Consider the following 14159-nt stretch of genomic DNA (forward strand, 5'->3'; position numbering starts at 1 on the left):
CAATCCAGTAGGAGAATCACGCAACACCTTTAGCAGTACCTGCACATAAAATAACAAATATTTGCACCCAACGCGAACAAGGGGATGTCAATCCCTTGACGATTATTTGCAAGATTAAATTTTGTAGTGATAAATAGATAAATAAAACACAAAATAAAATAAGTATAGAAAAATTGCAGCAAGGTATTTTTGAATTTTAATATATGATAAAAGTATATCCGGGGGCCATAGTTTTCACTAGAGCCTTCTCTCTTGAAAATAGCATACGGTGGGTAAACAAATTATTGTTGGACAACTGATAGAAAAGCAAATAATCATGATGATATCCAAGACAATGTTCATGTATATAGGCATCACGTCCGAAATCAGTAGACCGACTTCTGCCTACATCTACCACTATTACTCCACACATCGACCGCTATTCAACATGCATCTAGAGTATTAAGTTCATAAAGAACAGAGTAACGTCTTAAGCAAGATGACATGATGTAGACAAAGTAAACTCACGCATGAATAAACCCCATCTCTTTATCCTTAATGGCAATGATAGAAATACGTGTCATGCCCCTTTCTGTCATTGGGATTGAGCACTGCAAGATCGAACCCATCACAAAGCACCTCTCTCATTGCAAGCAAAATCAATCTAGTTGGCCAAACCAAATCAATAGATCGGAGAGAAATACAAAGCTATAATAATCGTGCATAAAAGAGTTCAGAGAAGATTCAAATAATATTCATGGATAATCTGATCATAACTCACAATTCATCGGATCACAACAAACACACCATAAAAAGTGATTACATCGAATAGAACTCCAAGAACATCGAGGAAAACATTGTATTGAAGATCAAAAAGAGAGAAAAAGCCATCTAGCTACTAACTATGGATCCGTAGGTATGTGGTAAACTACTCACACATCATCGGAAGGGCAGCAAGGTTGGCGGTGGAAAAAGTGTTTCTGGTGGCTCTCTGGTGGTTTCCCGATTTTAGAAAATTTATAGAGGCGGAATTAGGTCAAACGTAGCAAAGGTGGGCCCACGAGGCACCAGGGCGCGCCCTCGTGGCCCGTGGCCACCTCCTTCGTCTTCTGGCCCTCTCTCGAATCTTCTAGGGTCTCTTTTTTCCAGAAAAAACCTCCAAAAAGTTTCATGGCATTTGGACTTTGTTTGGTACTAATATTTTAGAAAACCAAAAACAGGCAAAAAACATCAACTGGCACTGGGTACTAAGTTAATAGGTTAGTCCAAAAAAATGATATATAATTGTTTGTAAATGCATATAAAACATCCAAGATTGATACTATAATAGCATGGAACAATAAAAAAATATAGATACATTGGAGACGTATCATCCACCTCGAGTTCGTCCAATAGGATGGAACCGACAGAGCTCCAGCGTATATTCCCGCGGTCCCATTGGGGCAGTGAGGTTAGGGTTTCTGGTCATGCGTGAGCGACGGCGAGATCTGATGTCAGGCACTTCAGATCGATTCAAGGGTTCAACGACGACGACCGCGACTCCTGGGCGCTAGTCCTTAGTGGCACGTGCATGAAGACTTCATGGTTGTCATCGATAAGGTCAGGCCGACTTCGGTAAGGGAGCAGCGATAGCGGTGCATAGATGGCTCGTTCTGGCGGCAGTAGTGGTTGTTCGATGGTCCAGAGGCTGCACCACGATGTATTTTTTATTATGTTTGGGGTGCTTTGTACTTTCCATGAACTTTTGTAATAGATATGGATTGTTTTTTCGCAAAAAAGAAGGGTTAAGTTTGACTCACTAAAACAATTCCCTCTCAATTCTCATGCCCTCCCTGTTAATATAACGGTGGGAGTTGAAGTCTCAAGTTCCATGCCTATTCCTTTATAAACTCCCAGTCCCCCTAACCAAACAATAGGTCTGAAGTCTCGTACCCCTTTAATTCCCATTCATTGACTCTAATTACCCCCAATCAAACATGTTGTAAGGGTTAGTGATACATTTTTATCAGTATGGCTTGATTTTTTGCCCGACAAAACAACAATAGGAGGAAGAGAGGCTCTTCATTAGTTGTTGTGCTACTTCGAATATATGAGAGAACATGTCTCAGCATGCTGTTTTTTTAGGGTGGCACCTCGTCGTCATCGGTTGTCTACTTTGCATGGTCACCTTGTCATTTGCAGTTCCATGGTTCCACTGACTTGTCACTATTGGAGTTTGAATGTCAATGTATGGCCTCCTCCTAAATGACGCATCTTCGTGTGGCAATTCAACAAGAACCACCTCCACATATCGATCAACTTCTTGCTTGACAATGGATGAACTTGTATCTGCCAGTATGCTAGTGCAACCTCATGATGGCGCATCACTTCATAATATCATGTTCGTTAGGATGGCAAACGGGCGGGTTTGGTAATGCAAAGCTTCTACATATCCAAATCCATATCAAATTGTCATCCATTATCCACCTACGAAGATATCCATGGGGGGCACAATTTCTACCTATGTTTGTAGCTACCGGATATCCATGTAGCAAATACAAAATAATAGAAACACAAATTTGTACATTTGCAGCAATGGCAAATAAACGTCCTAACCAAATGGTACAAAAGCCTTTCTATCATTTGCAAGCATGCCACAAGCTGGGGTAGTTGGTCAGAGGGAGAAGGGTGACTAGGTAAGGGTTAGATTAGGTCACGGGGTTTGGCCTTTGGATTAGGTCATGGGATTAGGCCATGGTTTGGGATTGTTAGTGGTTTGGGCCACTAACATGTGGGCTTCACCCATTATATGAGTATCCATGGAGCTAAATGAAATCACAAGTGCTCCCTAGGTGGTTTTGGTAATCAATGTCAACATATCTCTTGTTGGACTAACACTTTTATCTAGTATGTTTCAGACAAGTTCAACAATGGAGTGGCATGGACTAAAGGATGTGGAACCCCTTCAAGATGCTAAGGACAAAGGATTGGCTCAAGCTTCAAGATCAAGACTCTTCATTTTATATTTTAGTGATCCAAGATCACATTGAGTCTATAGGAAAAGCCAATACTATCAAGAAGGGATGAGGTGTTGCTTAATGAGTTTCTTGCTCCACAGTGCTTAGTGATATGCTCCAAAGCCCTCAACTACTTTCTCACATCCACATATGACCTAAACCTAAATTCAAACTCGGCCCCACCGATTCTATCTATCCGGCGCCACCGAGTTCAGATGTCATAGCCACTGCCACAAACCCTAGGAAAATCGGTCTCACTGATAGGGATCTCGGTCTCACCGAGATGGGATTGTAATCTCTCTGTGTATGTCCATTATCAAAATCGGTCTTACCGAGTTTGAGCAATCGGTACTACCGAGATTACAATGCAAACTCTTTGGTTAACTTATTACCAAAATAGGTCTCACGGAGTTTGAGTATTCGGTCCCACCGAGTTTGCCTGACCAACTCTCTGGTTAGCTTATTACCAAAATCGGTATCACCGAGTTTGTGTAATCGGTCTCACTGAGATTACGTTATGCCCTAACCCTAACCATATCGGTCCTACCGAGTTGCATATCGGTCCCACCGAAAACCCTAACGGCCACATTACTTTTGACCGAGTTTGTTGATTCGGTCCCACCGAGATTGGTAAATTGTGTGTAACGGTTAGATTTTGCGTGGAGGCTATATATACCCCTCCACCTCCTCTTCATTCGCGGTGAGAGCCATCAGAAAAAACCTACACTTCCAACTTACCATTTCTGAGAGAGAACTACCTACTCATGTGTTGAGACCAAGATATTCCATTCCTACCATATGAATCTTGATCTCTAGCCTTCCCCAAGTTGCTTTCCACTCAAATCTTCTTTCCACCAGATCCAAATCCTATGAGAGAGAGTTGAGTGTTGGGGAGACTATCATTTGAAGCACAAGAGCAAGGAGTTCATCATCAACACACCATTTGTTACTTCTTGGAGAGTGCTGTCTCCTAGATTGGCTAGGTGTCACTTGGGAGCCTCCGACAAGATTGTGGAGTTGAACCAAGGAGTTTGTAAGGGCAAGGAGATCGCCTACTTCGTGAAGATCTACCGCTAGTGAGGCAGGTCCTTCGTGGGCGACAGCCATGGTGGGATAGACAAGGTTGCTTCTTCGTGGACCCTTCTTGGGTGGATCCCTCCGTGGACTCGTGCAACCGTTACCCTTCGTGGGTTGAAGTCTCCATCAACGAGGATGTACAATAGCACCACCTATCGGAACCACGGCTCAAAAATCACCGTGTCTCCAAATTGTGTTTGAAATCTCCAAACCCTTCCCTTTACATTCTTGCAAGTTGCATGCTTTAATTTTCGCTGCTCATATACTCTTTGCATGCTTGCTTGAATTGTGTGAAGATTGCTTGACTTGTGCTAAGATAGCTAAAATCTGCCAAAGTCTAAAATTGGGAAAAGGCATAGTTTTTAATTGGTCAAGTAGTCTAATCACCCCCGCCCCCCTCTAGACTTACTTACTTCTTCTCAAGGTCCTATAAGTGGTATTAAGGCATTGGTCTCCATTGCTTTTGTTTAATCACCATTGGAGGAAGATGGATGAGTCTACTTTGGGGAGTCTTAGACATAGAGTGCCTATACTTGATGGAGAGTATTTTCATGAGTGGAAAAATGAGATGCTTGTAATTTTCAATCAATATCATTTGAACAAGTACATTGCTAGTCCTTGTGCACCTCATGTTGATCCTATGCATCCTACCCTTGATGAGTCTATTGACATGATTAGGAATGTTAGAACTGTTAATCTTATCAGTAGAGGCTTGCCTAGAAACTTGATTAGAAACTTGCCTACTCTTGAGTGTGCCTACACTATATGGAAATTTCTTGAGGAACGATTTCCTAATTATTCCTTCAAAAATCTGGACGAAATTCTCCATAAGTCTATTGCCTTGAGTAAGATGAATTCCAATGATCCTATGTTTGGTAATTGTTTATTCTAACTTACAAATCTTATGCGTGCCAAAGGAAATGTTGGAATTATTGGCGATATCATTTCCGAAGCTACTAGAATTCATAGAGGAGATTATTGTCAAACTCATACTAATGAATCACTCTCACTAGGAATTGATCCACCACATTACGATGTTGAACATGGATACTATGATAAGGATGATGATGATGACTTTGATCTTGATGATGCGACGAGACACTTTGGTCTTATGGCAAATCTTCGGGGATATATGGCAGGAGGAAAGGAATGGGTACTTGACAGTGGATGTGTCGATCACATGACCGGAGATAAAGACATGTTTCGTGAGCTTGCTAAAAATGATGGTCCTCGAAAGTATGTCACTTTCGGTGACAACTCAAAGGGTAAGGTGGTTGGCCTCGGTAAGGTGGCCATCTCACATGATAGCTCCATTCAGAATGTTATGCTCGTTGAATCTCTTGGCTACAACTTACTTTCAGTATCTAGACTTGCAGATTTCGGTTTCAATGTCCTATTTACTGAAGTAGATTGCCAAGTGTTTCGTAGAGACAATCATAAAATGGTCTTTACCGGTATACGTAGAGGTGATCTATACATTGTTGATTTCACTAAAAAGGCTCAACCTAGAACTTGCTTCATTGCTAAGTCCTCTAAAGGTTGGTTATGGCATAGACGACTAGGTCATGTTGGCATGAGAATCCTTGACAAGCTTATTAAAGGGAATCATGTCCTTGGTGTTAACGATGTCATATTTGATAAGGATAGACTTTGCAGTGCTTGTCAAGCAGGTAAACAGGTTGGAGGAAGGCATCCCGTGAAGAACATCATGACCACAAGGAGGCCACTTGAGCTACTTCACATGGATCTTTTTGGTCCCAACGCTTACAAAAGTCTCAGTGGAAATTCTTTTGGTCTAGTTATAGTTGATGATTTTTCAAGATTTACGTGGGTGTTCTTTCTCGATGACAAATCGCAGGTCCAAAAGATCTTCAAAAACTTCGCCAGGAAGGCTCAAAATCAGTTTGAAGTGAAGATCAAGAAGGTTCGCAGCGACAACGGAACGGAGTTCAAGAACGCAAATGTGGACACCTTTCTTGACGAAGAAGGGATTTCACATGAGTTCTCGGCTACGTACACACCTCAACAAAATGGAGTTGTTGAGAGGAAGAACCAGACGCTCATCGAAATGGCGAGAACGATGTTTGATGAGTACAAGACGCCGAAGCACTTTTGGGCAGAAGCGGTTGAGACAACTTGTCATGCAACAAATTGCTTGTATCTTCACAAGCTACTCGGCAAGACGTCATACGAGCTTCTCACCGGTAACAAACCCCAAGTTGGATACTTTCGAGTATTCGGCTCAAAGTGCTACATTCTTGATAAGCATCGTCGTTCTAAATTTGCTCCAAAGTCTCATGAAGGTTTCCTACTTGGTTATGGCTCAAACTCTCACACTTACCATGTCTACAACAATTTCACCCGAAAGGTTGAAGAAATGGTAGATGTGAAGTTTGATGAATCTAATGGCTCGCAAGTAGAGCAATTGCCAATTGATGTAGGAGACAAAGACCCCTCGGAAGCAATCCAAGACTTGTCTATTTTCAAGATTCGTCCAACGGAGGTGAAGGAGAGTACCTCGTCCGTCCAAGTGTAAGCTTCTACTTCACGACAAGGTGAACCAAGAGTTGATACGGAAGCATCCACAAGTGGGACACACCAAGATGAAGAAAACAAGGAAGTACACCAAGAACGTCAACAACCTCCTTCTCCACCACGACAAGAGAACGACAACGCCAATAATGAAGAAGGCCAAGAAGAGGAAGAACAAGATGAAGAATGTGTTCAACCAAGGCCCAAGCAAAAGCTTTCACGAGTTCGAGCAAGAATTGCAAAAGACCATCCCGTTGAGAAAATCTACAATGATATCCAAACCGGGAGAATCACTCGCTCTAAAACTTGTTTAGCTAACTTTTGTGAAAACTATTCATTCATCTCTAGCATTGAACCTATGAAGGTCAAAGAAGCATTGGAAGATCCGGATTGGACAAATGCTATGCATGAAGAGCTACACAACTTTGAGAGAAACCAAGTTTGGCCATTTGTTGAGAAGCCCGACAACAACCACAACATCATCGGTACCAAATGGGTGTTTCGCAACAAGAAATATGAAGATGGACAAGTAGTTCGCAACAAAGCACGTCTCGTTGCCCAAGGATACACACAAGTCAAAGGTATGGACTATGGTGAGACTTATGCTCCCGTTGCTAGACTTGAGTCCATTCGCATCTTACTTGCCTATGCTAATCACCATGATATCACCTTGTACCAAATGGACATTAAAAGTGCTTTTCTAAATGGTGAAATAGAGGAGGAAATTTATATTAAACAACCTCCCGGCTTTATCAATCCTAAGAAACCCAATCATGTCTATAAACTTCGCAAAGCTCTTTATGGTCTTAAACAAGCTCCTAGAGCTTGGTATAAATGCTTGACCAAGTTTCTTCTTGAAAAAGGATTTGAAATTGGAAAAATTGATTCTACACTTTTTACTAAAAGGGTTAATGGAGAATTATTTGTATGCCAAATTTATGTTGATGATATTATATTTGGATCAACTAACCCTCATTTTTAGTGAGAAGTTTGGAAAGCTAATGTCGGAGAAGTTTGAGATGTCAATGATGAGTGAACTCAAATTCTTCCTTGGGTTGAAAATCAAGCAAACTAAGGAAGGTACTTTTGTCTTTCAAACGAAGTACACTAAGGACTTATTCAAGAAGTTCAATATGCAAGAATGCAAAGGTATGTCTACACCCATGCCTACTAGTGGACATCTTGATTTGACCAAAGATGGTGAACCGATTGATCAAAAGGTTTACCGCTCTATGATTGGTTCATTATTATACCTATGTGCTTCACGTCCCGATATTATGCTAAGTGTGTGCATGTGTGCAAGATATCAAGCTGCTCCTAAAGAATGTCATCTTAAGGCCGTGAAAAGGATAGTGAGATATTTAATTCATACACCAAATTTTGGCATTTGGTATCCTAAGAGGGCCTCATTCAATCTTGTTGGCTACTCCGGCTCGGACTATGCCAGAGACAAGGTTGATAGAAAGTCCACTTCGGGTACTTGTCAATTTCTTGGTAGATCTCTTGTGTCTTGGTCCTCCAAGAAACAAAACTCGGTATCCTTATCCACCACCGAAGCGGAATACATGCCGCTGGTTCATGTTGTGCTCAATTACTTTGGATGACCCAAACTCTTAAAGATTATGGGATATATGTGAAACATGTTCCATTACTTTGTGACAATGAAAGTTCTATCAAAATTGCTCATAATCCTGTGCAACATTCTCGAACTAAGCATATTGAAGTTCGTCATCATTTCATTCGAGATCATGTTGCTAAGGGTGACATTAATCTTAAGCATGTTCGCACCGAAAAGCAATTAGCGGATATTTTCACTAAACCTCTTGATGAGAAAGTGTTTTGCAGGTTGAGAGGAGAATTGAACATCATTGATGCTTCAAACTTGGAGTAGAAACTCCATTGGATACATGCAAGACATGAGCTTATGGCTAATCCTTGACATTTCTCTTATGATGATAATCTTATGTCTTGGATATATTTGCATCTTGCATGTCATCTAATCCATGTAGGTACTTGGTTGAATCAAATTCCATGAGATTGTAACCTACTCATATCTTGAGCAATCTCTACATCACCAAGTCTCTACAATATGGTGGTTGAAGACAAGGAAGCACGAAACCATTCAAATATATCCTTTGACAAAATTATTATTGAGCTTCATGATTGTCGTTTTGGATACACAAGTGCTCTTCCTTGCAAGAAGTAACCCATGTAGGTAGATGAACTCAAATTCCAAGTGGTGCTCCCAACTATTGATGAGCTACATCAACCTTGAGCAACCCATACAAGTTCAACTACATGATCAACACCACCACCCAAGGTATGTTATTCCATCTTAGAGAAGCTTTACTCCGAGACATGAGTTAAAGCAACTCGACAAGATGTGAATACATCAAGATGCTTAAACGAAAAATGGTAACCCCATTTTGAGCTTAAACGATGAGTATGACCTATGATCAAGTGATCTCACTTGACTCCTAAGTCAATATACTCTAACATAGGTGACTTTGTCGCCGACCAATTCTAGATGAAGTTCTCTCGTGTTCTTTTCTGTGCTCTTGCATTTGTCTCATGCATATTTGTTTCCCCTTTCAAAAAAAAGACTTCATCTAGATTTCTTTCTTTCCTGTTTGTTCTGCATTTCCTGCATCCAATTCATTGCATATCATTTAGTTAATTCCTTGCAATTCTTTGTGAGATCTTGCTAGTCTAGTGAGCTGAGGTGACAAATGCTTTCTCTGCGATGAACTCGGTCTCACCGGTTTGTTGTTTTCGTCCCAACCGAAACCTTTCGGTACAACCGAATCATACCACTCGGTGTCACCGACTTCACAACAAGAAAAACATTTTGCCACTTATTCATCTTTATCTTTTGATCCAACTCCACTCAATGAATCTTGTCCTCTACAAGCATCACATTTTTATCAGTGCTTTGTGCTATGCCTCAAGGACCAAACCCATTCACGACAAATTCCAGAAGGCCCTTCTTGGAAATTGATGTCAAAGGGGAGAGAGATATAACATCAAAGCTTATCACTGAGAGAGATATCACATCAAAGCTTATCACTTCCAAAGGGATAGAGAGTATCACTTCCACAGGGGGAGAGAGAGATCTCCAGGGGGAGAGAATACTTAAGAATTCTCAAGGATCCCAGATGCTTGGTGTTCAAGAGGAGAGATGCCACATGTCTTCTTGAGGGGAAAGACATGTTCATATGTGCTAATTTGCATTAGCTAATTTGCATTAGCTCTGTTCATTTGTTTCTTTGAGCTCTGATTCTCTGTTCCCTATCTTCTCCCAGTATCCCGTGCTAGATTCAGGGGGAGCAAGACATCTAAGGGAAAGAAATCATTTAAATGCATTGCATATCTTTACCTTTGGGGACATGTCTAATCCAATGTGGTACTTAGTACTCACTTTCTACATGTCATCCCAGTCTTGGTATTCTTGTGGTTTCTTCTGTTTGCTCTGGCTAGTAGGTGTATCTGTGTTATCTAACCTTGTTTATGCAGGTTCATTCCATCCTAAGCCAACTCAAGACCACAAGGTAAGTATATGCATCACAATCATGTGTATGAGGAATTCTTGCTGATGTACATACTGTTTGCAAGAAGGACTCATGAGCATGAAGGTATTGTCTCTTAACATTCTTCCCTCTGATGCATATGGCCAAGATACATGTAACACATTGCTTACTCTGTCATGTTCATGCATTCACATGCTTCTATATTCCATATTCACATGATTGCATACATGTAGGGGGAGCCTATGCTTGTTACATGTCTTTCCAAAGCTTTGCTTACTATTCTCTATATCTTTATCTAAAGCTTTGATGTATGTTGTCATCAATTACCAAAAAGGGGGAGATTTAAAGCACAAGTGCTCCCTAGGTGGTTTTGGTAATTAATGTCAACATATCTCTTGTTGGACTAACACTTCTATCTAGTATGTTTCAGACAAGTTCAACAATGGAGTGGCATGGACTAAAGGATGTGGAACCCCTTCAAGATGCTAAGGACAAAGGATTGGCTCAAGCTTCAAGATCAAGACTCTTCATTTTATATTTTAGTGATCCAAGATCACATTGAGTCTATAGGAAAAGCCAATACTATCAAGAAGGGATGAGGTGTTGCTTAATGAGTTTCTTGCTCCACAGTGCTTAGTGATATGCTCCAAAGCCCTCAACTACTTTCTCACATCCACATATGACCTAAACCTAAAGTCAAACTCGGCCCCACCGATTCTATCTATCCGGCGCCACCGAGTTCAGATGTCATAGCCACCGCCACAAACCCTAGGAAAATCGGTCTCACCGATAGGGATCTCGGTCTCACCGAGATGGTATTGTAATCTCTCTGTGTATGTCCATTATCAAAATCGGTCTTACCGAGTTTGAGCAATCGGTACTACCGAGATTACAATGCAAACTCTCTGGTTAACTTATTACCAAAATCGGTCTCATCGAGTTTGAGTAATCGGTCCCACCGGGTTTGCCTAACCAACTCTCTGGTTAGCTTATTACCAAAATCGGTCTCACCGAGATTACGTTATGCCCTAACCCTAACCATATCGGTCCCACCGGAAACCCTAACAGTCACATTATTTACTGAATCGGTCTGACTGAGTTTGTGGATTCGGTCCCACCGCGATTGGTAAATTGTGTGTAACGGTTTGATTTTGTGTGGAGGCTATATATACCCCTCCACCTCCTCTTCATTCGCGGTGAGAGCCATCAGAAAAAACCTACACTTCCAACTTACCATTTCTGAGAGAGAACTACCTACTCATGTGTTGAGACCAAGATATTCCATTCCTACCATATGAATCTTGATCTCTAGCCTTCCCCAAGTTGCTTTCCACTCAAATCTTCTTTCCACCAGATCCAAATCCTATGAGAGAGAGTTGAGTGCTGGGGAGACTATCATTTGAAGCACAAGAGCAAGGAGTTCATCATCAACACACCATTTGTTACTTCTTGGAGAGTGGTGTCTCCTAGATTGGCTAGGTGTCACTTGGGAGCCTCCGACAAGATTGTGGAGTTGAACCAAGAAGTTTGTAAGGGCAAGGAGATCGCCTACTTCGTGAAGATCTACCGCTAGTGAGGCAAGTCCTTCGTGGGCGACAGCCATGGTGGGATAGACAAGGTTGCTTCTTCGTGGACCCTTCTTGGGTGGAGCCCTCCGTGGACTCACGCAACTGTTACCCTTCGTGGGTTGAAGTCTCCATCAACGTGGATGTACGATAGCACCACCTATCGGAACCACGGCTCAAAAATCACCATGTCTCCAAATTGCGTTTGAAATCTCCAAACCCTTCCCTTTACATTCTTGCAAGTTGCATGCTTTAATTTCCGCTGCTCATATACTCTTTGCATGCTTGCTTGAATTGTGTGAAGATTGCTTGACTTGTGCTAAGATAGCTAAATCTGCCAAAGTCTAAAATTAGGAAAAGGCATAGTTTTTAATTGGTCAAGTAGTCTAATCACCCCCCTCTAGACTTACTTACTTCTTCTCAAGGTCCTACACTAAATCACTACCACGACATCTAAACTCGTATTCAACAAGCACTATAACCACAAGCTATGTAGATCCATGGATAATATTACCACCTTACCTATACGTGGTCTTGACCAATTTGAGTTGGTATGGCCTCCTCATCTCACATTATTGCTTATCAATTAGTATTTTCATGTTTTTGCAAGATTGGTGCGAAAATTATGTTTGCACCTTGGCTATGAAGAGTTCAAGCAAATATCTTAAAGAGGTATGGTTTACAACACAATTTCATGTTTTTGCAAGATTGGTGCGAAAAGGCACCACGCCTTCTCCCAATGTGGGTGGGAGAAAGATCGCAAAGAGAAGGGCTACCCTAGGGGCTACAGGATGAAATCCAAAAAGAAGGGAGCAAGTTTAGAAAGTGTAGGATTGGTTGGAGTCCAGAGGGAGTGAATCAACTACTAAAAATTGTCGTATCACAACCGAAAGAACTTTATGAATGTTATTTCTTAGCAAATTCTAAGTATCAGAGTTATTTCTCACTGATCCCTTGATAGGGTACTCTCGCCAGCCAAGTAGATCGGATGGGAAACAAGGGAGAGGGTTGTCCCAGGGTTCAGGCCCTCATGGAGGATGTAAAAGCATTCTTCCTGCTCGGTTGTATGGATTGACTATCAGGGTTACAAAGATGATTGAAGGATTGAGTATCAACTCTAGGTTCTTTTTATCGACTAGCTAGCCTCGACATATATGGGTGTCAGGGTCTAGGGTTACATGATCCTAGTCAGTTAGGATTGCGTAGGGGGTCCTTCCGGATGACAACACCTTCTCGTGTACATTGGCAAGGCAGAGAGGCATGCATTAATAAGGAAGACTCTGCAAGCAGACGAATTGTAATGAACCCTCCAGGGCATAACTCTGTTCCCAACCTTGAGAACAGAGAAAGCAAAATCCTTAGAATAAAATTTGAAAGGAGAGATAGGGAGCCCAAGACATTTGAAAGGGAAGGAGCTTGGGTTGTAGTACAGCGGAGTAGCCACCCTACACGCCTCATCATCCGAAGCACCAGTCAGAATAACCTCGCTCTTTGAAAAAAATTCTTAAGGCTAGACATGCCTCAAATCAAAGTAGGAGGAATTCGAGATTGGCAATGCACAAATCATTGTTTTCGATCATAATTATAGTATCATCAACATATTGTAGATGAAAGATGCCAGAAGGGATAAGGTGTGAGATAACTAGTGAAATATTTCCTGCAGTCGTAGCATGATTTAAGATACAGGAGAACGCACACGCAATGAAATTGAAGAGTGAGGGGGAAATAGGGACATTGTTGGGGATATTCCCCACGTGTGAGACCCGGCGGGATGTGACCTGATACGTCTCCATCGTATCTACTTTTCCAAACTCTTTTTCCCTTGTTTTGGACTCTAATTTGCATGATTTGAATGGAACTAATCTGGACTGACGCTGTTTTTAGCATAATTGCCTTGGTGTTATTTTTGTGCAGAAATCAAAGTTCTCGGATTGACCTGAAAATTTACGGAGAATTTTTTGGAATATATAAAAAATACTGGCGGAAAAAAGATACCAGAGGGGGGCACGCATGGGGCATGCCTACCCCCCAGGGTGCGCCCTGCAGGCTTGTGATCCCCCTGGACCGCCTACAACCCTAACTCCAACTCCATGTATTCCTATTCGCGGAGAAAAAAATTCCAGAGAGAGAAGGATTCATCGCGTTTCACGATACGGAACCACTGCCACCTCCTGTTCTTCCTTGGGAGGATAATCTGGAGTCTATTTTGGGCTCCGGTGGGTGGAATAGTGGAATCCATCGCCATCGTCACCATCAACCTTCCTCCATCACCAATTTCATGATGCTCACCACTGGAAGTGAGTAATTCCATCGCAGGCTTGTTGGATGGTGATAGGTTGGATGAGATTTATCATGTAATCAAGTTAGTTTTGATAGGGTTTGATCCCTAGTATCCACTATGTTATGAGATTGATGTTGCTATGACTTTGCTACGCTTAATGCTTGTCACTAGGGCCCGAGTGCCATGAATTCAGATCTGAACC

The sequence above is a fragment of the Triticum dicoccoides genome, chromosome 2B (assembly GCF_002162155.2).
Source record: "Triticum dicoccoides isolate Atlit2015 ecotype Zavitan chromosome 2B, WEW_v2.0, whole genome shotgun sequence".
NCBI lineage: Eukaryota > Viridiplantae > Streptophyta > Magnoliopsida > Poales > Poaceae > Triticum > Triticum dicoccoides.